Raw genomic sequence first — 26555 nt, forward strand, 5'->3', positions numbered from 1 at the left:
GTAGCCGACCGGCCACCACTGGTAGCCGACCGGCCACCACTGGTGGCTGACAGGCACAACTTATGGCCGACAGGGTCTAGGGATGGCCGGCAGGTCACCCTCTTCTCTAGGCAAGAGGCAACAAGCTCTTGGTCCAAAAACAAGCACAAAACAGAAAGGTTTAGAGGCTCAAAGACAAGGCATTCTGTCCAGGACTTCGGGGGCTCAAAACAAACAAAAACAAGAATAATCATCAAGTGTACAAACGATGACGTCCAAGTCTTGAGGACGGTAAAAAATGGGGTATCTACAGTTGCCCCTCTTTGACAGAACTCGGAAGTCATGAAATGACGGGAGTGAATGTCAAAGCCCAAAGACGACCTATTTTTGACAAGGGCAAAGACTTGGAAAAACAGACAAGCAACACAAAGATGGTTGCGCCCGTAGGCTGCCTACGTATCTCTTTGCAAGGAATCAAACCAGCGTAGTTTTGGGGCAAAATGCAAATGATATGCATGATGCAACAACATAACTTATGATCATGCAATAAGGTTGTAATAAAACATCTCGCTGCAAATGCTATGCAAAGAAATGCTACAACAATCTCATACACGAAAGAAGTAAGTGAACACGCCACACGTGGGAATAACAAGCCGAACCACATTTCATGCAGAAAGGATGCAAGAAAATTATGCAATCTCAACTACGCATCACGCAGGAAAGGCAAAGAATAACGCAAACGTCGAATGCACCAAATGCGTCAAACAAGATTCCAACACGTTGGACACGGAAGGAAAGAAAGAATGGTGTGAACATAGGGACACACCCGAATGTTTTAAACTAGAGCGTCCTAACGCATTGCACGCGAGAGGAGAAAAGGTAATGAGAACATCAAGATGCGCCTGAATGTCTCTAACAAAAAATGTCCTAACGCGTCGCATGCGAGAGAAGAAGAGGTAAAGAGAACACTGGGACTCGCCCGAATGTCTCTAACCAAAAATGTCCTAATGCGTCGCACGCGAGAGGAGAAGAGGTAACGAGAACACCAGGAGTAGGCCGAATATCTGTAACCAAAAACGTCCTAAACCGTCGCACGCAAGAGGAGAAGAGGTAACGAGAACACCAGGACTCACCCAAATGTCTCTAACCGAAAACGTCCTAACACGTCGCACACGAGAGGAGAAGAGGGGTAACGAGAACACCGGGATTCGCCCAAATGTATCTAACTGAAAACGTCCCAACGCGTCGCACGCGAGAGGAGAAGAGGGGTAACGAGAACACTGGGACTCGCTCAAATGTCTCTAACCACCAAAAACGTCCTAATGTGTCGTACACGAGAGGAGAAGAGGTAACGAAAACACCGGGACTTACCCGAATGTCTCTAACCAAAAACTTCCTAACGCGTCGCATGCGAGAGGAGAAGAGGGGTAACGAGAACACCGAGACTCGCCCAAATGTCTCTAACCAAAAATGTCCTAACACATCGCACACGAGAGGAGAAGAGGGGTGACGAGAACACCGGGACTCGCCCGAATGTCTCTAACCGAAAAGATCCTAACGCGTCGCATGCGAGAGGAGAAGAGAGGTGGTGTAAACAATCGGCGTACCCGAATGTTTATAACTGAAAATGTGCAATTTGAAGGACAGAAATGACTTCATCTAGAACTGCTCTGAACGAACCATACATACAATATCGTGCTTGCATAAGGCAGAAACGTAACAAGTACAATACAATAACAAGGCATGTTCTATGCAAGACGAATAACCATGACACAATGATAAAGGCATATTTTATGCCCAACATGCGGGAAACAAAACAGAAGCCTATTCTTATGCAATGAATACCGGAGCATGTTCCATGCAACATTAAAATGCATATTCTATGCAATAGTACAAAATGCATGTTCTATGCATGATCAAAGCACAAAATGCAAATGCTATGCAAGATTAGCAAATGCATGTTCTACGCAACATTGGAAATTGAAGCATGCTCTATGCAAATGGGAACCATAAGCATGTTCTATGCGAATGCGAGGAGTACACATCCTTTGCAAGACCTTAAGTCCATTCTATGCAACGACAAAGAAATACACATTCTATGCAATGACGAAAGCACATTTAATAAAATTGACTTAGTCACAACTTCCGATTTACCTCTCAGAATAGTTGCAATACATTTAAAAAGGATACACCTCATTCATGTTCACTAGTGAAGAGTCATGCTCCGAGGACATGGCTTAGAGAACTTTTGCAGAGACACTTTGAGCTGAAAAGTGAACTTTCCTTGCACTTTCTCGAGAGCTGAGAACCCAAAACAGCAGTAAAACACATAGGAAGAACACTGGGGACTTGTCAGCCACACTGAAGAGGTGTCGGCCACTTGTAGGCCACACTTGGATTCTGTCAGCCACAAATGGTGGCCGTTGGCTACCAATGGTGCCCGATCGGCCACCGATGGCAATTCGGGGCCATTTTGGTATTTTTGCCTTGGATCTTTAAATATACACCTCAAAGCTTCATTTCCTCACTTCTCCCTTGCCGAAATCCCTTCCTTTCTCACTCTAGACACTTTTCTCCTCTAGATCTGGGCTTTATCCGCGTTTTCCAACGCCCCATAAACATTTTCTTTGCTAAACCCTTTTAGTTTACTCCGTTTTGAACCTATTGGAATTTGTTTTCAGTGCTTTTTTCTCCATTTTCATCACTTGAGGTTTGTTTCCCTTGAGTTTCTCTTGGGTTCCGCGCCTTTTCCCAGGCTTTGACTTTTTCTCCCATTTTCTCTCTCTTAGAGTTGACTTTTTTTTAACTTTTGGCTTTCTCCACCCATTTTGCTCATTTTTGACCACATAGTCTAATCCATACTTTGCATTTGTACTTTCTGTACTCCGCACTATACATTCTGCTTTCTGTATTTTCTCTGTATTATGTATTCTCTGTATTCTACATTTTCTGGACATTGCACACATACTCTGCTTTCCGCATTACCTGGGTTTATATGCTGTACACTCACTGTCGCCCTTTTGTCTTCCGTAGCTGTGGGTGTACGCATATTTTTCGACCCTCGCCCCAGAGCCGAAGGTAGAGATGCCTCCTATCGTGCCATACTTTCACCGGTATGATGGGAGATGCCAACGGAGGACCCGAGAGACTTTTTCATTTTTTCACCGGTATTTCGATACTGTGACCACCGCAGGGGTAACTCAGAACTCACAGTTATTTTTTCTTTTCTTGAATTCTAATTCATACTGCACATCTAATGGCAACTAACAACCTGTGCATTTGCTTTTTACAGATCTCATGGCAGCCCTGGGTGACGATGCCAGAGGGCGTCAGATACCAGTTTGCTGGTGCTTGGGGCGCTTCCCGTTACCGGCTTGTATTCGAGGGACCGGTAGGCCGAGCCTAGTTCTTAGGCAAGCACTTCCTGCGCCAGACCTTAGGTTTGCCATTGCAAACGGTTTCCATGCCACATCCGCCATCCATGCGGGCTATAGAGAGTCTCTCTTCCCAGGAGATGATCGACTTTACACGAGGCGTGGAGGCCGATTACTTTCTTGGAGAGAGGGACTATACGACATACATTCGGACGCATATCATGCCTTCTTTGATCGGTATTCATGCTCGTGCAGGGAGAGCAGCTGACGCCTCTTCAACGAGCAGGGCTCGAGCATCGAGGGCCAGGGCTAGAGGGGTGCCCCCCGCTACGTAGAGCTTTGGTTGGCCAGAGCTTCCGACTGAGCTGACAGGCTAGCGGTACAGTGGAGAGGCTTATAGGATTCCGATTGAGCCTCCAGTGGCTAGTCACAGATATGTCAAAACACCTTATTCACCTCTGGTATGCACTGCAGTTTTCATTTTTTCCATTCTTGCTTAGATACTCAGATATTCATTCCTTCCAGACACTGATCATTCCACATTACATTTGTAGGCCCCCAAAGGGTACATTGAGGGATTGCTTGAGATGTTGGCCTCATTCAAGGGCATGATCTTGAGGAGGGAGGCAATACTTGGCTTTCACAGCATTCAGGTAATTTTTCAATTTTCTTGCATTTCAGTTATCAAATTTCGGCTGACACACTGAAACTAACATTCCAACTAAAAATTTCCATGCTGCACTAACACACTGCATTTGTAGACCACATCTGACACACTGCATTCACACACTGTATCTGACTTCTGCATGTACCCATTCTACACACCATACTTGCATCTGATATACATACTAAACCTGACATATACCAACTGCCTTTTTAGGTTCCACCTCTACCGATAGCACCGGCGGCAGCAGCAGGACCATCAGCACCCCCTCTGGCAGTAGGGAGAGAGAGACAGGTTTCTGTACGTGGCTAAGGCCGAGCTAGGAGCGCCCGAGCTGAGAGTGGCCCTTCAGAGCCCATTCTGAGCGAGGATGACACTGAGACTAGCGAGACCAAGGAGGCTGTGGGTCACCAGGTTGAGTCATCGGAGAGCGGAGACGATGCTGGCTCGGACACTACTGGTGGTGATACTGATGCCGAGGAGGGCTCCGAGGCAGAGGGAGATGACGACCCTAGTTCTGGTTCTGATTCAACATCAGGTTCAAATAGTGGTGCAGACGGAGATAACTCTGCAGAGTTCGCTCCGCCGAGGAAGAGGACGAAGAGGGCCTCTAGAGCTTGAGACAACTGGTGTTAATTCATATGTTTTTTTTTTTTTTTGATTAGTTTCTTTTTGCTAGTAGTGTAGCATATTATACAACTTTAGACAAATTTATTTTCTTTAACAACTTGTACTCTTTGTAAAAAGTAACCATGATCTGAATGAAAACAGCTTTTGATGAAAAAGTGTTATATTTTACATTATGAGCATCGCATAACATCTTATAGCATAAAAACAAGATTGATCTTCATCGAAAATTGCACCTTTCATTGGTACTTTCTTAATCAGGTAATGAACTGACCAACGTAACAATAACAACTCGATAAACAATGCAACAACTCAATAAGCAAAACAATACAAATACAACTCCATAAGCAAAACGAATATAACTCGATAAGCAAATCGAAACAACTTGAAAGCAACTCAACAAACCTACTAAAACAAGACAGCATAATGCACAAGGAGTAGAACAAAACACAGGTTCTTAGCACTCTCAACACATAGATGGATCAGAGGACAAACCCGGGGACCATCGGCCATAACAAAAGGCTATAGGCCACCAGTGGTGGCTGTCGGCCACCAGTGGTGGCTGGTCGGCTACCAACACTGGCCGGTCGGCCATCAGTGCAAAGGGCCTTCAGATTGCTACCACTTGTCTACCACTCAGTGCCTCATCTTCTACAAAAGTTGAGACTTCATAGTTTCTTCATTCTAGCTCTGTTTTTGCCACAAATGGAACCATTCTTCACCGAAAAACTATCAAATTGGATTGCAACTTTGGATTGCTCGGAAAAGCTGAATTTTCAGGATTTTGGGATAAATGCACTATTCCCGCTAAGTCACAGGCCACTGTGTTTTCCGTTCCTTCATGCTGCGGCTAGATGTTGGAACCCGATCACACAAGTCTTTAACTTCGGGAGACAAGAGATATGTCCAACATTTGAAGAATTCCAAGTTTTGATGGAGTCCCGGCGCAATGAGGAAATCTTACCTCAATCCCGTTTTAGCCACATCCAAGCTTTGGGAAGGATGTGTGGGCTCACTGTGCATGAGGCCCGATTCTCGGTTCACAACGGAGAGCTGGATATCCCCAATTTGATTCATTGATTTTTTGATGCCGGTGATCGTAATGGCTGTCTCTGGCAAAGTTTTCGGCAGCATGCCCTGTGTTTGTGTATGTTGGCACATTTCTTGCTTGCCCCAGGTTTCGGCAGGTCTAGCATTCACCCGATTGAAGTAGCTCAAGGCTTGAAAAAGGGCAAGAGCTGCATTGGCTTAGCATTGGCTGAGATGTTGATGGCTTTGCATTGACTTGACTTCCACCCACTTTGTAAAATAGTCAATTGCCACTAGGATGTACTCATGCCCATTTGACCCTTTCAGTGTAACTGCCCTAATAACATCAATTCTCCAGACTGAAAATGGCCACGGAGAAGTCATGTTGTATAGCTTCGATGGCGGAATGTTCATGCGATTTGCATGAATTTAGCATTTGTGGCATCGCCGAATAAAATTGGTCCAATACTCCTCCATGGTAGACCAATAATAACCTTGCCGGAGAATCTTCCGGGCCAGCATTACTCCACTCATATGTGATCCACACTCTCCCCCATGGATGGCCGCCATTAGGCGCTTTGACTCTTCTGCATCAACACACAACTTGTGCATTCCTAGATGACCTCGTTTGTACAACTTACCCCCACAGATGATAAACTGAACGACCATCTACCGTATTGCCCTTTTATCTTTGGCATTTGCCTCTAGTGGATATGCCTCATTTTCTAAGAAGTTCCAAATATCATAATACCGGAGATTCTGATCTTGTACTTCATCTATTGCGGCAATCAACTCGTAGGCCGGCGTATATCTCTATTCAATGATGATTGGACGCATTCGGACTCCCAGAGGGATGTCAGTGAAGGTTAGCTTCTCAAACATAGGAATCAGAATATCCAGGGTTTGGTGATAGATTTTCATCATTTTTTCTTTGATTTTCCAGTCACCGTTTGCTTGAGAAACAACCAGGTTCCAGTCTCCAATGACATCCAACCTTTTTGCCCCTAGTTTTAGGGTGGCTACCTGTAACTCGCGCCCGCGGAGGGCCTCACGCTACAGTTCGGACTCGATTTGTGTCACGGTTCTTAATCTGAACTAAAGAGTCCAAATCTGGCAAATCATTTTGAGAAACAGATTTTTGAAAAAGTAGTGCCAAACATGGACTGCTTTGCCAGATACAGAGTCGCCACCTAAATATTTTTTTAAAATGGGGGAAATTTAGGAAACCCTGACTCGGCGCCGAAGGCCACATGTCTGTCATCACCGGAGTTGTCTCGGCTCGGGAGCTTGGGTACGATCGGGGAAGGTCAGCTATGAGCACCCCCTTTCGCCCGGTCCGAAGACCGGCCTCTACTAACCGTGATATCCGTTTTTGAAAACGTTATGTGTTCTTATTCCAATTATTAGCCTAGAATTACTATGTTATGCGCGCAGCAAACAAGTATAGACTAGATTGCCTAATTTCGAAAGAAACATTGTATATCCGTTTGTTTTGAAAATGCTTTGGAATTTGCTACTCGCAGGTAGGCTAAAATACGGATTTCAACGAGTTTTTCCAACTCAAGCAATCCAACCTTCACCCACAGGCATTCAAAACAGTTTTAACACATAAGCATCTAGCCACATGTTAAGCATGCTGTCATGGCAACATTCACACTCATCCGATATGCTAAAGCGGAAATACTTACATCGTACTCCGTTCCAAAACAAAGAACTTGTTAGCAAACATGCATGATCCAAGTCCATGTTAAGTGCCTAATGCATCGCATACAAAATGTTGCTAAAATAGGCTCGGCTATCCTAAACATGTCATGTGAAAATGCACAATTATCACATATTCATTTTTTCAAAATACATATGCAGTTAGCATGATGTACCGAGCTCAATGCATGTAATACAAATGCGTGGATGCACGCATGCATAGCACAAGGCGTGCTAATTTAAACGTGTCCTAATACTAAACATCAAAGCAGGTAAGTAAAAGGGAAGAAAGAAGTGGGGATTGGAAGACATACACACCACCCACGCACACTTATTACAGATTTGCCCTCGCTCGGAGGGACCGAATAAATATTACAAATTAATTAACTACGCAAGCTAATTAATATTACAAATTAACTAATTTAATTAACAAATTAAATAGACTAATTAAAACAGGAAAACGCCTCGGGAAGCGCGCCGCCATGCGCAAGCTGCCTCTGTTTTCCTTCTTTTCCTCCTCTGGAGGCTGTCAAAGCCTCAGGGTTGCATCCCTAGGCACTGGGGAGTACCACCGGCTGAGTGGAATCACCACCGGCACTGGTGTGTATCCATCGGCACAAAATTGAATCTGTCGGCAGAGAAAAGGTTGCCGGCCGGCACCTTACACTGCCGGTCGGCATAGAAAGCCTGCAGAACCTGCAACTCACAGCAACAGAGGGCAAAACAAGGCATGGCAGCACAATTCAAGGTATGTATGCACCAACCATGTCTCTTATCATTGTAATGACTCAAAGGGACATGTGCCTCGGTTCTCGGACCACCAATCACGCATTTCCGTGCATGATGGCCCAAAGAACCAAGTATGCAACTTTGATTTCAAATGTATGCAAACCAATCAGACAAAACTCCCAATCCCTATCACCCAAGTCAAGGGACAAGGAATGCATGCAAGATGCAATGCAACCTAGGCATACAAGCTAAGGATGCAACATGGCATGGCAAGGCACTCATGCAATCATGCAAGCATACATATGGCAATGCAAATAGATGGAAAGATGGTCTTATACATGAATTAGGCAGCTCTAATAAGGCCTAAAACAGTGGCCAAAGTGCTAAAAAGTAAGGGCTAAATGGCATGCACACACACATGCACATAAGGACCAACCCTTAAGCACAAATCAAACAACATTCAAGCACACTTGAGAGGGGGAATCATGGACAATTAGCATGCAACATAAGCTCTGAAAATCATGCTAAAACAAACCTCAAGAATCACTTAAATGGCATTCAAATGACTTAAAACAAAAGCAGGAATAAGCATCCAAACATGGAGCATTGCTACACAAGCTTATGAGGCATTAAAGAGGCATGCAAGGCAACCAAACAAGCATGGAAATGGGACTGAAATGGCATGTAGAATGATTCCAAATCACCAAAGCAATGCAAAGATGCCATGCTACACATGCACATACTCAAGGCCAACAAGCCCAAATACAAAGGAGCTATGTAATGCATGCTAAAATCGACCCAAATACTTATGGACAGATCTAAAACATGGCAAAATAAGCACATAATCTTCATAAGACTAAGCCTAAAACATGCTCCAACAAAGGCTAACAACCTGAGGCACATTAAGGCATAAACAAGGCATTACATGGCAACTATGCTAAGCATGCATAGAGTTCCAAAACCAACTTGAAATCATGTTATATTATGGATATATAAGCATGAAAAACAAACCAAACATGCTCAACACACACTCAAGCATGGGCTTCCTTAAGAGGCCAAAATATATCCTTTTCAAGGACAACAAGGAGAGGGGGTGGCCCTCTCCTTCTTGGGACTTCAAGGCATCATCTTCACCACTGAAATCCCTCAAGATTTCAGTGGTGAAGAGACCCCAACACCAAAATCCCGGAGCTAACACAAAATGGCTTAAAATGAGGCCTTTTGAGGCCTAAGGGTGGTCAACAACCCTCAAACAACAAAACACTCTTAATAAACAATAAAGAGGGCCTAAAAACAGAACTTTTTTATGTTATACAATAATCACAAAAACAGCTCTAAGATAGGTATAAAATCAATGCAAAAATGGGGGAAAAATGGACTAGAATCTCACCCTTGAAGACCCCTTCACAAATGGTGCTCCAATGGCTTCCTTTGGCTCCAAACCAGTCAAGAAACTCAAGAACAAGCCCTTAGAACCCTAGTTTCAAGAGGAAGGTGAAACACTAGGTGTTTGTGTGCAATAGTAAGACACAAAGCACCTAGTGAACAAAATGACAGGGAAAGAGAGATAGAATGTGTATCTCACCCAAACCCTAGAACAAGAGCTCAACAATGGCTGTTTTGCTCTCAAAATATCCCAAAATGTCCAACCTCTTGAGCCAAGAGAGAGCCTCTCTCTATATAAGCCTTATGTCTTGTAAAGCTTACAAGACAAGCTATAATAGAGGGAGATCCCTCCATACACGTGTATGGAGGGAAAGTCACTGCAATACAGCTGCCTAAAAATATCTCAAAAAGCAACTGCACAGTAATCGGCCGGCCAAAAATGCCATCTTGGCCAAAAAAAGTGCCGACCGGCACAAAATAGTGCTAACCGGCAACAAATAGTGCCGGCCGGCAAACTATATTGCCGGTGGCAGCAAAAACCAGCCGGTGGCATCTAGCCACTGCCGGTGGTGGGTGGGGATGGTCTACAAGCCTCACCCTGCCTCTCAAAGGCAAGATGCAAGTGTTTGGTGCAAAACCAGACACTAAACGGTTGAGTTCGGGGATCCTGAGGCAAGGTGCGCGAGCCGAGACCTCCGGGAACTCCAAATGAACACAAACATGGATAATCACCGAGTGTTCAAACGGTGACGTCCAAGTCTTGAGGACGATCAAAAATGGGGTGTCTACAGTTGCCCCTCTTTGACAGAACTCGAAAGTCATAACAATGACGGGAGTGAATGTCAAAGCCCAAAGACGACCCATTTTTGACAAGGCCGAAGACTCAGACAAACATACAAGACAAATAAGATATGCGCCCGAAGGCAGGGGCAAAATGCAAGACAATGCACGGAGCCGAGCATAACTTATGATCATGCAAATAAAGCCGTAACGAAGCAAACATGCGACAGTTTTAAGCTAGCATACCAAACTACACTACAATGCAGAAAGGATGTAAGAGAATTATGGAATTCTCAATACGTCTCACTCGGAGGATACAATACCTGTCCGGTTCATCTGGTTGCACCAACCTCAAATGAACCGTACATACAATATCGTGCCTGCAAAGAAAACAAACTTAACAGGTACAATATTGTCAGCAACATGCATGACAATGCAAATGTGGATGCAAAACGAAATGCAATATATACAAAACAATGTATAAACAATGCAAATAAAAATGCAATGTAATTGAAAAAAATGCAAGCTACATGCAAAGCATTTGAATCGTGATCCAATCACGAACGGTTCGAAACCACACCTATGTCAAATAGATTGATGGAGATAACAAGTCTGTCTACCATAGAACGGTCAACTGAACTATGAGTATTGTAGACAGACGCAAGAACAAGTATTGGGTGGAATCGACATAAGTGGGGAAACGACCTGCTGGAGAAAGGACTACGATCCTAATGTCGGATGCAAAAATTACACTACAATGTAATATACATGAATATGGCATGCAGGCCAAACCAAATCTTGCCTAGGAAAGGCATGTACACATACAAGCCATGTGTAACACAGAAAAGGTGCCGCAACCCTCAACCAACATACCAGCGTGGAATCGGCGCGATACACATGCAGAACTGTGTTTTACGTGAAAAGTAAGGGCACATACCGGACCAAGCTCAACCTGGAAAGGCGCAAGCCATAGGCGGAAGGTGATGCAATGAATGCATGCAATCTACAATGCAATATCTACAAATATGCAATGGAGTGGATATGGATACAATGGATATGGCACGCAAGCCAAACCAAATTTTGCCTAGGAAAGGCATGTACACGTACGAGCCATGTGTAACACAGAAAAGGTGCCGCAACCCTCAACCAACATATCAGTGTGGAATCGGCGCGATACACATGCAGAACTGTGTTTTAACATGAAAAGTAAGGGCACATACCAGACCAAGCTCAACATGGAAAGGCGCAAGCCATAGGCGGAATGCGATGCAATGAATGCATGCAATCTACAATGCAATATCTTCAAATATGCAATGGAATGGATATTTACAAAATGCATGACAATGCAGTATGATGCGACCTACTGGGGAAAATGCAATGGATGCATGCAAGCTACAATGGAAATGCATGACAATGCACTATGATGCAATGACTATGATTGCAACTTTCCCTATCTTACCAACAGGGCGATATACTAGGTTGGTTCAGTATCCAGAATTGAGGCGTAGACATGCCGCCTCAACCTATGGGGCTTCCATACAGATTTCAAGCCGAGGGTAAACCCCTTGGTATTTAAACCAGACTTTAGTCTCGGAATTCCCGAACCTTTGCGTTCTAGGCATAAGCCGTTCGAACTCTAGTTTCCATCGTCCCAGTTGGTCTTCTAGGAACTCATCGCAAGCATAGGCAGGTGGCTTTACCAGACCACCGAAAAGTCGTTCGGGCACGACAAACACCAAAGGAATTGCACCTTCAGAGGATTTAAGGTCTCCTAGACCGGGATGCAAAATGTATGCATGACTATGCATGTTTGTGTTTTTTTTTGTTTTTGAAATGTAAATGATGCAAGTGATGCATGTTGTATGGAATGCGCGATAACACGCGGCTTAAGATATGTACAAAGCAATAGTGTGCACACCAATGCATTAAAGGTCTTGCACCTTACAAGGATTTAAGGTCTCCTAGACCGTACGTGTTTAAGGTCTCGCCAGACCATGCGTGTTTAAGGTCTCGCCAGACCGTGGTATTGCACGATGGTATGATGCGCAAAATAGCGCAATGCGTTAGGCAACGCGAGTGCACAAGACAGTGCGATGCGCAAAACAGCGCGAAATTTGAAATGCACAAAACAGTGCAATGCGCAGAACAGCGCGAACAATTTTGAAATGCACAAAAAAGACTTAAATGCGCAACAACGCACGTGTTTCGGAATGCATGACAATGCATGGAATGGAAATGCAATGATGATGCATGAGAAATGTGCACGACAATGCAAAGGGTGCGTGTTGCAATGCATGTAACACGTGCAACAATGCAAATGAGTGGCGCATGACAGCGCGATGTAGTGCACCGAAGTAGTGTGATGAACTCGTGCAACACACACATGGGGCAATTTTTGAATTTAAAGGATACAAAAAGGATACACCTTGCATGGGTTGGAGTGCCACGCACTGGAGACACGGCCTGCGGTCAGAACGGAGGCCGGTTGAGCGTCGGAGATGCACTCTCTTGCACTTTCTTGAGCTATGAAGACCCAAAACCACTCAAATGGCCTAATCAAGGCTATGGGAACCCCACCGGCCGAAGGGGGAGGCCACTGGCTGGCAACCGGCATAAAAACAATTCCATCGGCACAAAAAAGTGCCGGCCGGCACAGAACATTGCCGACCGGCAAACAGTTGCTGATGCGGGGCAGTTTTGACTTTTCACCCTGGGCATTATAAAATAGGGTTTCTAAACCCTATTTTCTCATTCCTTGACCGCCGAAAAATCTTGCCCTCTCTCTCTAGAGCGTTTCTTTCTCATTTTTTTGCCCGTTTCTTCGCGTTCTACGCCCGTTTCGTCGTCGGATTCGCGTTTCTCTTCGCGTTTCGGACATTTTCAACCGAACAAATCTTTGTTTCGGTGCCTCGTTTGGCGTTCTCGCCTTTTCGGGGTTTGTTCCCCTCACTTCCCTCTTCATCCCCGTGCCTTTTCACATTCCGGCCTTTCCGGCCATTTCCGACCCTCTCGGGAGTTGACTTTTTGGTTGACTCTTCGTATTCCGACCCGGTTTTCCTTTTCCGGGCCATTTTCACATCATTCTCTACATGGCGGACGACATTCCACGTGGCGGGACTCCCCCGGACCACGAGATGGATCCCGGGGTCGAGCTCTTACCACTGAGCGAGCGCCCGTTCGACCCGGCGACCTACCGGCCGACGATCCATGTTCTGCCCCCAGACAGCCTGCGTCAGTTCCGGAGCTTCGAGAGGCACGTGGCGCCTGAGCTATTGCTGCGTGAGCCTACCTCTCACCTTTCATTCGGCACTTCCGAGGTAACTCTCTTCTTTCTGCTTTACTTTCCGCAATGTAGGATACAAAACTGCCATAGTTAGTTGTACTCTTTAACTACTAAAATCTGATACACCATAGACCGTAGTTGACTGTAAACATACATACAACTGATATCTATTTGGGACTGACACATGCACACACACTGCACTAGCCCTGAATCACCCAAACACACAGCGCACACTGTATTTCACTGCACACACACTGGTACCCAGTATTTGTCTGAATCTGTTAGATTTGCACACATGCTATATTTGTTCTGAAACACCCAAACACGCTGACACAGCACACGTATTTTACTGTAAGCACACCGGCACCTGGTATTTGCCTGAATCTGACAAACTTGCATACATGCCATATCTGTCCTTTCAAAACTGCATTTTGAATGTTGTCTTGCAATTGTCATTTTCTGTTTACAGGAGGGTTCCCATACCATTCGCGGGTATGGGAATACTGGTGCACGGGAGTCGTATGATGAGCTCCCTGATGCGGTCCAACGCATCGTGGACCGGGCGGGCTTCGGCACCTTCTGTCGAGGGCTCTCTAGGTTGTCCACATGCAGACCTCTTCTTGCTGCTTTGGCGGAGAGGTGGTGGGACACCACCGATTCTTTCCACTTCTCTGCTGCAGGGGACATGACGATGACCCCTTATGACTTCTCGATGCTCACAGGCATCGGGGTAGGGGGGATCCGATCCCCTTCGACACCGACATGGATGAGTGGACCACCGCTCAGGTTTATCTGCTGGGGGAGGCGCTGCCACTAGCTCGTCCAGGTTTTGTGCGGTATTCCTGGTTCGAGGTACAGTTTCGGGTCCAACCCGCATTGGAGGAGGAGGCGCAGATGACTCCGGAGGACGAGGAGAGGTATGCTCGCGGCTTCCTCATGTTCCTGTTCGGGACTACCATCTTCGCCGACCGGGCGAACACCGTGCCTCTCTGTCTTCTCAGCGCACTAGTGGATGTCCGGGACATCTTGCACTATGACTGGGGTGGCGCTGCTCTGGCCACTCTCTATGGGTACATGAGCTCGGCTTCTCGCGGCAGCGGCCAGCTCCTCGGAGGCTACTGGCGGGCTTGGGAGGTATACTTCTTCTCCGCTTTTCATTTCTGTCCGATATTCTCTGTACTCTGTACACTGCACACACTGTGGTCTGCTTTATACTTGCTTTATACTGTACACACGGCACACACATACATTCTGCTTTACACTGACTGTACACTGCTCACACTGTACACTGTACACAATACAAAACACGGCTCTGCCATTTCTGCTTTATTCTGCATATTCTGCTTTATCTGATGGTCATACTGACATATGTTTTGCAGTTATGGGTTTACGCCTACTTCCCTAGGCTTGCACCCGTACCAGTCGCGGAGCCTCCTCCGGCTGTCCCGTTCTCGAGTCGCTTCGACGGGAGATGCACCCGGCGACCACGGGAGACATTCGGCTTCTTCCGCCAATACTTCGACACCATCACCCCGGCCGAGGTATGTTTTATTTTCAGTTTATTTAAGCTTCACTTTCCCACTGCATATTTCAATAACAGTAGATAACAAACTGTCTGTCACTTTCAGATCACTTGGCGGCCATGGGCTTCCTTGCCGTCGGCGATGCGGGGTCTGTTTCCTGGTGCTGAGGAGACCTCGCGTTTCCGGATCTTGCTAGAGGGCCCAGTCTGTCGGGCTTGGTACCTGGGAGAGCGTTTTCTACGCCAGACCCGCGGGTTACCTGAGCAGATAGTCCCGGCTCACCCTCCTGCAGAGATGAGGGAGACCGAGGGGCTGACCACTGAGCAGCTGGATGATTACTCCATCGGCTGGGAGGAGGCCGACTTCCGAGGCACCGGCGACTATCAGGAGTACGTGCGGACGTACCTGATGCGCCCCCTGAGTGGCCGTCGAGTAGAGGGGGCCAGGCCTGTAGCATCGGCGGCTGGGGCTGGAGCGGGAGCAGGGGCTGGATCTTCGAGGAGGGCCCGGGTCCGTGGTAGGGGTGGAGTGCAGGGAGGACGGGGAGCTGGCTGGCCTGCCCTGCCTGCTGTACTGACTTTCCAGGGGCAGGGTGGGTCGACCTATCAGATCCCCTTCGCCCCTCCACCGGCTGGTCACGAGTTCATTGATGTCCCCGACCTACCGCCGGTATGTTCTACTGCATTTTGTACAGTTATTCATTTCAGTTTACTTGATATTCCACAGAATATTGATGCGTCTGATACTTTTGCAGGCTTCTTCTGGGTACACCCGTCAGTCGTTGGCGATGAATGCCTCGATGATGGGGATGCTCCAGCGGACATTCGATCTCCTAGCCGTCTACAGCATACCGGTATGTCCTTCTGACACTGGCCTCAAACCATTTATACACTGCTTTACATAATCTGACGCACGGCACAACACCTGGTACACTGATCTCACAGTATCTGACACACTGCATACACTGCATTCTGCACTGTTAAACTGCCCATGGCATTCATACACTGTACTCACACACTGCATTCTGCACTGATAGACTGCTCACGGCATTCTTACACTGTACTCGACATTGCATTCTGCACTGATAAACTGTCTACAGTATACTGATGCATTTCCCTTTTGTGTACTTTTTCAGCCTCCTTTCCAGATTCCCATGGCAGGAGGTGCTCCGGCTGGGCCTTCTGTCTCTGCTCGGGGGAGAGATGAGGGGGGCAGGATATTTCCCCGTACCAGGGGAGGGCGTACTCATGTCGGGAGTAGCTCGCGAGCTCCAGTCCCGGACGATGATGATGACGAGGAGTCAGAGGCGGAGGCAGAGGCGGAGTCTGAGTCATCGGAGGAGGAGACCGGAGGCGGTTCTAGCTCGGGCCCTGACGACGATGCTGATGATGCTCCTGGACCCTCGTCCAGGAAGAGGACTAGGACGGACTGACGGCCCCCCGGAGTACTCGACACAGATGCAGTTTTTTGTTATCTTTCTTCTTTCTTGTACTTTTCTTTTGGTTGGTAGATAGATTACCTTGTACTGCTGCAGGCAGATTTTTGTTTCCAAAACTTGTACATTTGAAAAGATAGTTAAATGAACAGATTTTTGCTTAAAAAGTGTTACATTTACATATCTCATGTATTGCATCGCATCTCATCATGTTACACCTCAATGTAAATGAAATTGATTGGTTGTCTGAAAGTTAAACACTTGCACTGTAACAATCAGATAACTGAAATAGCCAACAGCAAAATACAGCCAAGCAACCCACTGCCTGATTCTGGACACACAACCCTTGCTCTACTGGGGATTAATCTGCATACAGCCCATAACACAACATTCGATTCATCCGGCACACGGCAAATTCTAAACAAACGGCCGAATCTGACAGGACGGACCTCAAAGATGGAACCGGTTGGAGTCGAAACACGCTCAAATGTAGAGAATGGCACAGCATTCTTGAGCATAAATGATTTTTGAAATCGAATGAGGGTTTTTCAAACCGGGATGTCGAGCCTACAACTGAACACAGCGGGGAGGACTCAAACAAAGAGGTACACGACCTAAACACAACGAGACACGCTCGGGAGAGACTAAAAACAAAAGATGAGACCGCCAGATCAAAAGGACACGACACGCAGACGCTTTAGCGAAGATGGGGGACCTCGGACCACGAGGAGCCAGTTCAATCTGGGTATTGTTTCCCACCCTTTCTGATTTGTGGTCCTCACATCACTCGACTCTCAAGCTCGGATTTTCTCTCAAAACCCTTTTCCTCACTTTTCTCTCAACTTACACCTCTCTATTCTTTATTCTCTCATTTTCCATCCCTCCCCGGGGTGATTGATGGATAAATAGAACGGTGTAGGTTCATGCTCAACACCGTTAGCTCACGGCCATTTCTTCCGACGGGTAGAGCGTTCTTCTGGCAAGTACGTCGATGACGGGGGAGAGACAGAACGCCTGGCTCAACTGTGCCCCTAGTTCATCATTTTAACCATTCTTTTCGTTTTTGCTTTCTACTAAAACGGTTTTGATCAAAACGAGAGTCGGATTAACATACTTGTTGGATTTTTGATTTGAAAAGCATGCAAGTCAGGCAGCAAGCACTGAAAATTTTCCTTTTTGTGTCCAAGACAATGGTCCAGTTTTGGAAAATGAAATAGTTTTCGAGAAAATAGTCAACCTCAGTAAAAATTTTCAAAAACTATTTTTCAAACGGCTGATGCTCGACAAGCATGGAGCTTACTCTTCAAGATGCGCAACCTCAGATTGGAGGCAATGGAAAATTGCCCCTGGTTTGAAGGGGGGTGGGAGGCAACGGAAAGTTGCCCCTAGTTTGAATGGCGGCTCGTGGCAACGGAAAGTTGCCCCTTGTTTGGGATGGTGCCGCAGCAATCTGTAAACAGTCTTCATTGGCGATGGTCGAACCCTCAGACACAGAGATGACGAAGACGGTCACAACACATATATGGACACAATCACCTTGAAGGGTGTTGGCCATTGGACTTTGGGATGAAATCGAAACCATTGCATGGCCTGAGACGCTTATGAAAGTGTTGGGGGCTGGACTTCATGATGAAGTTGCCTACGTATCCCAAACATGGGAATCAAGCCTTACGTAGTTCCGGCTAAGGTACACTCGGGTATTTTAACCTTCACTTTGTTTGGCTCTTACTTTTGCCAAGGCGCCCAATGCGGGTTTTCGACCTTGCGAGCTTCTTTTCATTTTCTATTCCTTCTTTTTCATTTCTTTTTCTTCTTTTTTTTTTTTTTCTTGTTTGTTCTTTTCTTTGCATTTTTTGCTTTTTGTATTTTTTGCTTTTTTGTATTTTTCTCTTGCTCTAACTTTTGCCTGGGTCGCCCTTCTGGGTTTTCGACCCAGCGAGCCTCTCAAAGGGTAAAAAGTGTAGCAAGTCCATGCCAAATGGTTTTTTCTGAAGTTGAAGTCTCTCTGTGTCTAGAAGAACGGCTATTGTACTGATTTGCGGAAGAATCCATCACAGTTGCTCCACGAGCTTCTTTTGGCGAGATCCACTCCTTCTGATTCGGCTTGGGTGCTTCTTGATCGAAGGCTACTTCAAAACTGGCCACACGGGCCTTTCATGGCGTTTGTCCGTTGAACTTTCTGAATGTTCTGAACGGGTTCAAAGTCGGAGAACAAGTAGATTGAATCTTGAGGCTGAGAGCGATCCTAGGCTGCGCAATCTCAAGAACGATTCCACACAGGTCTTCGCAGGGCCGCGTAAAACATTTGTTTTTGAAAGTTTTTAAGAAAGCGACAAATCACTCGCGCCGAAGATAGTGTGGAACCAATCTGGATCAAGCCAGGATCCTTCTCAGTACTCACGCCGACAAGCATGATTTCATTCATAAAAGGCTTAGCACACTTTTCTTTCTCTCAAAACGATCAAAATTTTGCAAAACCCGAGGAATTCCTCCCTCTTCGTTTTCATCACCGCAGTGTTCAAAAGGTTTGTTTTTTTTTAAAAAACTTAGGTTAATGCAATGAGTTTGGCACACAAGAGAGCGGGCGAGATGTACTGTCAGCCCAATCAAATTCTCTGGCACTTATGCTGAAAGCAAGCATGAAGTTGAGATAGCAACAGCTGTTTCAATCGGCTCCGTTGGTGCAACTGGCCCCTCGGCAGAAACAGACTCAAAAACCAAAACAGGTAATTACAGAACAAAACGGTGTTCGAGGCAACAAACCCAGAATCACCTGGTATTATATACAACGGGGACTGACTCGATACAACCAGACAGACCCTTAAGCGAAAAAGACTGACTCAAGACAAAGAGACAGACTAAAAAACAAAAGACTGACTCGACATCCAAGCCAAGATTTACAAAACTCGGTCTCACCGACGCTCAAAAAAAAAAAAAAAAAAAATGCGTGCCAGACGCTTCACCCAAAATGTACCAAATGTTGCCCGCAGGCGGTTCACTTTACATACTCGCAGTATCTGAGCCCTCGAAATCCAACAACTGAGTGGTGACGGGCTTGCCTGAGGTGGGTGGTAGGATAACCTTGTTATCAATCAAATCCTGCACTTCATGACGAAGGCGGGAACATCCATCGGTACTGTGACCGGACTGTTGGTGGTACGCGCAGTACAAGGTAGCATCATGAGTGGGAGGGAGATTCTTCGGGAGTGGCCGAGGCTCCAAAGGCTTAAGATGCCCATTCTTTGCCAACATTAACAATGCCCTAGACAAAGGCATGTGGAGGTCGTGAAAGACCCTGCGCCCTCGGGGCAGGTACTTTGCAGTTTGAGGATTCTTGCCAGATGCGCTGGCGAAAGGATCGGCTGGCGCTGCCTTGGCTTTTTGAACCTTTCCCAGTGCAGGGTTGGGAACTACAGGAATTGTCTGGGCATGACGGGGCCCATCCCGGTTTTCTGCCTGGCTTGAACTGCCTTTGATCGGAGCGGGGAAAGCATCATCTACAGCTTTGGTCACTATTGCAGATGTTTGTTGCTTGCTCATTCCTCTAACTTTCAGAGCCTCGACTGCCCACAGCAGTTGTTCAATAGGGTCGGCGTCTACCTTCGCCTTGTCCCTTCCCCTGGCCTCAGCCTGATCAAGGGTCTGGGTTGGTGCTGGCATGTCGTGGGTATAGCCGGAAGCCACCTCTGGCTGGCTGAGCTCTATCACAATCTGCCCCAGTAGCGGGGGCTCCTGTGGTACGAAATTCCCGGCATACGGCGCCGCTGGCGATGAAGCCGACATTCCATAAGTGAGGTCTGCCACAGACCTTTGGAGATCGCCTATCATCCCCATCAATTCAAAGGTGGTGGGCTCACGAGCCTGGTATAACTGGGGAGCCCAAACCGGGTGCACAACGGGCGACCTGGGCGGATACGACATACTGATGCTGGCCTCACTCTGTGGAGTGGTCCCCTGTTCCAATGCAGCCGTCATAACCACAACTTCTTCTGAACTTTGTGCCGCCATAAATCCTACCTCAGCAAGGGGGAGACACTGGCTATTCTGTATCAACTCTGCAACTCTCTGAACCTTGAAAGAAAAAACAGACAGCATTTCAGCCCAAACTAATCGAATACGGGCGTAGTCAAACAACTGTACCCTACTGCTGATCACTGTTCCCAAATTTCTGTTCCCAAAATACTGAATCTGATACCCGCGGATAACTGATTCCTGATAACTGATTCTCAACAATACTGATTCTGGTGCCCTCGGGCCCGATACTCAAACTCGCAAACTGGTATATGCGTTCCTGTAGAGATACACTCTAAAAGCACATAGCAAGTAAAAGAGAGCTCAATCACCCCTATGTTGGGGTAGGGTTTCCCTGTCCTATTTTGTCAGGAGCTAGGGTTTCACTACGCACACAGCGGTTCTCAAACAACCTAATATCGGGTAAGCAGCCTGTCCTAGTTTGGAATGGTCACTATTGATTCCGAATATGCACTAGGTCGAATGGTCAAAAGGGTGCCCCGGTAAACCGGGGTTTGTGTTCCCATGCTGTCAGAGCCCATAGCCGGTCAGCCTTATGGACATGCCTTGACAAGACAAGCCTCCGGCAAACCGTTCAGGAATGGCAGATGGCAAACACTGTGTTCCTAGGCGCACCAATGCACATGCAATGCAAAGAAACACATAAATGAGATCAAAACAGGATATCATGAGTTCGAGTCAAGCTCTCTAAAAGTCCCCAGCAGAGTCGCCAGAAACTGTAACACGCGCCCGCGGAGGGCCTCACGCTACAGTTCGGACTCGATTTGTGTCACGGTTCTTAATCTGAACCAAAGAGTCCAAATCTGGCAAATCGTTTTGAGAAACAGATTTTTGAAAAAGTAGTGCCAAACATGGACTGCTTTTCCAGATACAGAGTCGCCACCTAAATATTTTTTTAAAATGGGGGAAATTTAGGAAACCCTGACTCGGCGCCGAAGGCCACATGTCCGTCATCACCGGAGTTGTCTCGGCTCGGGAGCTTGGGTACGATCGGGGAAGGTCAGCTATGAGCACCCCCTTTCGCCCGGTCCGAAGACCGGCCTCTACTAACCGTGATATCCGTTTTTGAAAACGTTATGTGTTCTTATTCCAATTATTAGCCTAGAATTACTATGTTATGCGCGCAGCAAACAAGTATAGACTAGATTGCCTAATTTGGAAAGAAACATTGCATATCCGTTTGTTTTGAAAATGCTTTGGAATTTGCTACTCGTAGGTAGGCTAAAATACGGATTTCAACGAGTTTTTCCAACTCAAGCAATCCAACCTTCACCCACAGGCATTCAAAACAGTTTTAACACATAAGCATCTAGCCACATGTTAAGCATGCTGTCATGGCAACATTCACACTCATCCGATATGCTAAAGCGGAAATACTTACATCGTACTCCGTTCCAAAACAAAGAACTTGTTAGCAAACATGCATGATCCAAGTCCATGTTAAGTGCCTAATGCATCGCATACAAAATGTTGCTAAAATAGGCTCGGCTATCCTAAACATGTCATGTGAAAATGCACAATTATCACATATTCATTTTTTCAAAATACATATGCAGTTGGCATGATGTACCGAGCTCAATGCATGTAATACAAATGCGTGGATGCACGCATGCATAGCACAAGGCGTGCTAATTTAAACGTGTCCTAATACTAAACATCAAAGCAGGTAAGTAAAAGGGAAGAAAGAAGTGGGGATTGGAAGACATACACACCACCCACGCACACTTATTACAGATTTGCCCTCGCTCGGAGGGACCGAATAAATATTACAAATTAATTAACTACGCAAGCTAATTAATATTACAAATTAACTAATTTAATTAACAAATTAAATAGACTAATTAAAACAGGAAAACGCCTCGGGAAGCGTGCCGCCATGCGCAAGCTGCCTCTGTTTTCCTTCTTTTCCTCCTCTGGAGGCTGTCAAAGCCTTAGGGTTGCATCCCTAGGCACTGGGGAGTACCACCGGCTGAGTGGAATCACCACCGGCACTGGTGTGTATCCATCGGCACAAAATTGAATCTGTCGGCAGAGAAAAGGTTGCCGGCCGGCACCTTACACTGCCGGTCGGCATAGAAAGCTTGCAGAACCTGCAACTCACAGCAACAGAGGGCAAAACAAGGCATGGCAGCACAATTCAAGGTATGTATGCACCAACCATGTCTCTTATCATTGTAATGACTCAAAGGGACATGTGCCTCGGTTCTCGGACCACCAATCACGCATTTCCATGCATGATGGCCCAAAGAACCAAGTATGCAACTTTGATTTCAAATGTATGCAAACCAATCAAACAAAACTCCCAATCCCTATCACCCAAGTCAAGGGACAAGGAATGCATGCAAGATGCAATGCAACCTAGGCATACAAGCTAAGGATGCAACATGGCATGGCAAGGCACTCATGCAATCATGCAAGCATACATATGGCAATGCAAATAGATGGAAAGATGGTCTTATACATGAATTAGGCAGCTCTAATAAGGCCTAAAACAGTGGCCAAAGTGCTAAAAAGTAAGGGCTAAATGGCATGCACACACACATGCACATAAGGACCAACCCTTAAGTACAAATCAAACAACATTCAAGCACACTTGAGAGGGGGAATCATGGACAATTAGCATGCAACATAAGCTCTGAAAATCATGCTAAAACAAACCTCAAGAATCACTTAAATGGCATTCAAATGACTCAAAACAAAAGCAGGAATAAGCATCCAAACATGGAGCATTGCTACACAAGCTTATGAGGCATTAAAGAGGCATGCAAGGCAACCAAACAAGCATGGAAATGGGACTGAAATGGCATGTAGAATGATTCCAAATCACCAAAGCAATGCAAAGATGCCATGCTACACATGCACATACTCAAGGCCAACAAGCCCAAATACAAAGGAGCTATGTAATGCATGCTAAAATCGACCCAAATACTTATGGACAGATCTAAAACATGGCAAAATAAGCACATAATCTTCATAAGACTAAGCCTAAAACATGCTCCAACAAAGGCTAACAACCTGAGGCACATTAAGGCATAAACAAGGCATTACATGGCAACTATGCTAAGCATGCATAGAGTTCCAAAACCAACTTGAAATCATGTTATATTATGGATATATAAGCATGAAAAACAAACCAAACATGCTCAACACACACTCAAGCATGGGCTTCCTTAAGAGGCCAAAATATATCCTTTTCAAGGACAACAAGGAGAGGGGGTGGCCCTCTCCTTCTTGGGACTTCAAGGCATCATCTTCACCACTGAAATCCCTCAAGATTTCAGTGGTGAAGAGACCCCAACACCAAAATCCCGGAGCTAACACAAAATGGCTTAAAATGAGGCCTTTTGAGGCCTAAGGGTGGTCAACAACCCTCAAACAACAAAACACTCTTAATAAACAATAAAGAGGGCCTAAAAACAGAACTTTTTTATGTTATACAATAATCACAAAAACAGCTCTAAGATAGGTATAAAATCAATGCAAAAATGGGGGAAAAAGGGACTAGAATCTCACCGTTGAAGACCTCTTCACAAATGGTGCTCCAATGGCTTCCTTTGGCTCCAAACCAGTCAAGAAACTCAAGAACAAGCCCTTAGAACCCTAGTTTCAAGAGGAAGGTGAAACACTAGGTGTTTGTATGCAATAGTAAGACACAAAGCACCTAGTGAACAAAATGAGAGGGAAAGAGAGATAGAATGTGTATCTCACCCAAACCCTAGAACAAGAGCTCAACAATGGCTGTTTTGCTCTCAAAATATCCCAAAATGTCCAACCTCTTGAGCCAAGAGAGAGCCTCTCTCTATATAAGCCTTATGTCCTGTAAAGCTTACAAGACAAGCTATAATAGAGGGAGATCCCTCCATACACGTGTATGGAGGGAAAGTCACTGCAATACAGCTGCCTAAAAATATCTCAAAAAGTAACTGCACAGTAATCGGCCGGCCAAAAATGCCATCTTGGCCAAAAAAAGTGCCGACCGGCACAAAATAGTGCTGGCCGGCAACAAATAGTGCCGGCCGGCAAACTATATTGCCGGTGGCAGCAAAAACCAGCCGGTGGCATCTAGCCACTGTCGGTGGTGGGTGGGGATGGTCTACAAGCCTCACCCTGCCTCTCAAAGGCAAGATGCAAGTGTTTGGTGCAAAACCAGACACTAAACGGTTGAGTTCGGGGGTCCTAAGGCAAGACGCGCGAGCCGAGACCTCCGGGAACTCCGAACGAACACAAACATGGATAATCACCGAGTGTTCAAACGGTGACGTCCAAGTCTTGAGGACGGTCAAAAATGGGGTGTCTACACTACCAAGCCAGCGATACACGCCTCATATTCTGCTTCGTTGTTCGATACCTTGAACCAGAGTTTGAAGGCTAAAGGTATATGAGAATTGTTGGGTGCTATCAGCAACACCCCTATCCTATAACCGTACTGGTTAGACGCTCCGTCAAAGTACATTATCTAGGTTTCTTCCTCAACCTATAGAATGGCCTCATCTGGGAATAGGTATTCCACCTCTTCATCCCCTTCCACTGAGTGATCTGCTAGGAACTCTGCTACTGCTCTCCCCTTGACAGACTTCCGAGTCACATACTTCAAATCAAATTCGGAGAGAAGAAGCAACCAACGAGCTAGCCTACCCATAAGTGCTGGTTTCTCGAAGAGATATTTGATGGGATCTAATCTTGAAGCCTAAATTATGAAGTGAGCTAACAGGTAGTGTCTCAACTTCCTGGTGGCCCATACCACGGCTAAGCAAGCCTTCTCCAAAGGGGTGTAACGGGTTTCATAGTCCAACATCTTCTTGCTCAGGTAATAAATGGCTTGCTCGACTTTATCCTCAGATTCCCGCGCAAGCATGCATCCCATAGTCGTGTCAGTAACTGACAGGTACAGAATCAACGGCGTTCTCACTTCTGGCGGCGACAACACGGGCGAGTTTTGGAGGTACTGCTTGATCTGCTCAAAGGCAAACTGGAATCAGCCATCCCATTGGAATTTCTTTCATTTTTTTAGGAGACCAAATAGTGGTTCACAAGTCAAGGTTAATTTTGCAATAAACCATCTTATGAATTGCACTTTACCCAAAAAGCCTCACACCTCCTTTTTAGTCCTTGACGGTGGCAATTCTAGGATGGCCTTGATTTTGGAAGGATCAACCTCGATGCCCCTCTGTGTAATCAAGAACCCCAGCATTTTCCCTGCTCTGACACCAAAAGTGCATTTCTATGGATTCAGCCTCAACCGATATTCTCTGATCCGTTAGAAAATTTTCTTCAAGGCAGTGTAGTGGCCCTCTCTTTTCTTGGACTTGACAATCATGTCATCCACATGCACCTAAACTCTCTGTGGATCATATCATGTAAGATCGTGGTTGCAGGCTGTTGATAAGTAGCCCTAACATTTTTCAGACTGAACGGCATCACCCTATAGCAGTAGGTTCCCCATAGCGTGGTGAAGGCAGTCTTCTCTCTATCCTCGGGTGCCATTACAATCTGGTTATACCGGAAAATCCATCCATAAAGGAGAGTAGTGCATGGCTTGCGGTGAAGTCCACCAATTCATCGATATGCGGAAGAGGAAAGTCGTCCTTCGGACTAACTTTGTTCAGATCTCTGAAGTCCACACACACCCAAATTCTGCCATCTTTCTTCAGCACCAGAACATTGTTGGCCAACCAAGTTGGATACTCAGATACTAGCAAAAACCCTACATTGATCTGCTTGGTGACCTCTTCCTTAATCTTCAAAGCCCAATCTAGGCGCATTCTTCGTAACTTCCGTTTGACGGGTCGGGCCTCGGGGTCGAGAGGGATCCGGTGCTGTACAATCTCAGGATCGATTCCAGGCATGTCTTCGTAGGACCATGCGAAAACATCTTTGAAATCTTTTAATAAAGCGACTAAGCGCTCGCGTTCTTCTGAAGACAACGTGGACCCGATCTGGACCAGACGTGGATCCTTCTCAGTACCCACATTAATTACAGTGATTTCATCAACAAGGGGTTTTACAAACCTCT

The sequence above is a fragment of the Camellia sinensis genome, chromosome 10 (assembly GCF_055761805.1).
Source record: "Camellia sinensis isolate YWXY chromosome 10, ASM5576180v1, whole genome shotgun sequence".
NCBI lineage: Eukaryota > Viridiplantae > Streptophyta > Magnoliopsida > Ericales > Theaceae > Camellia > Camellia sinensis.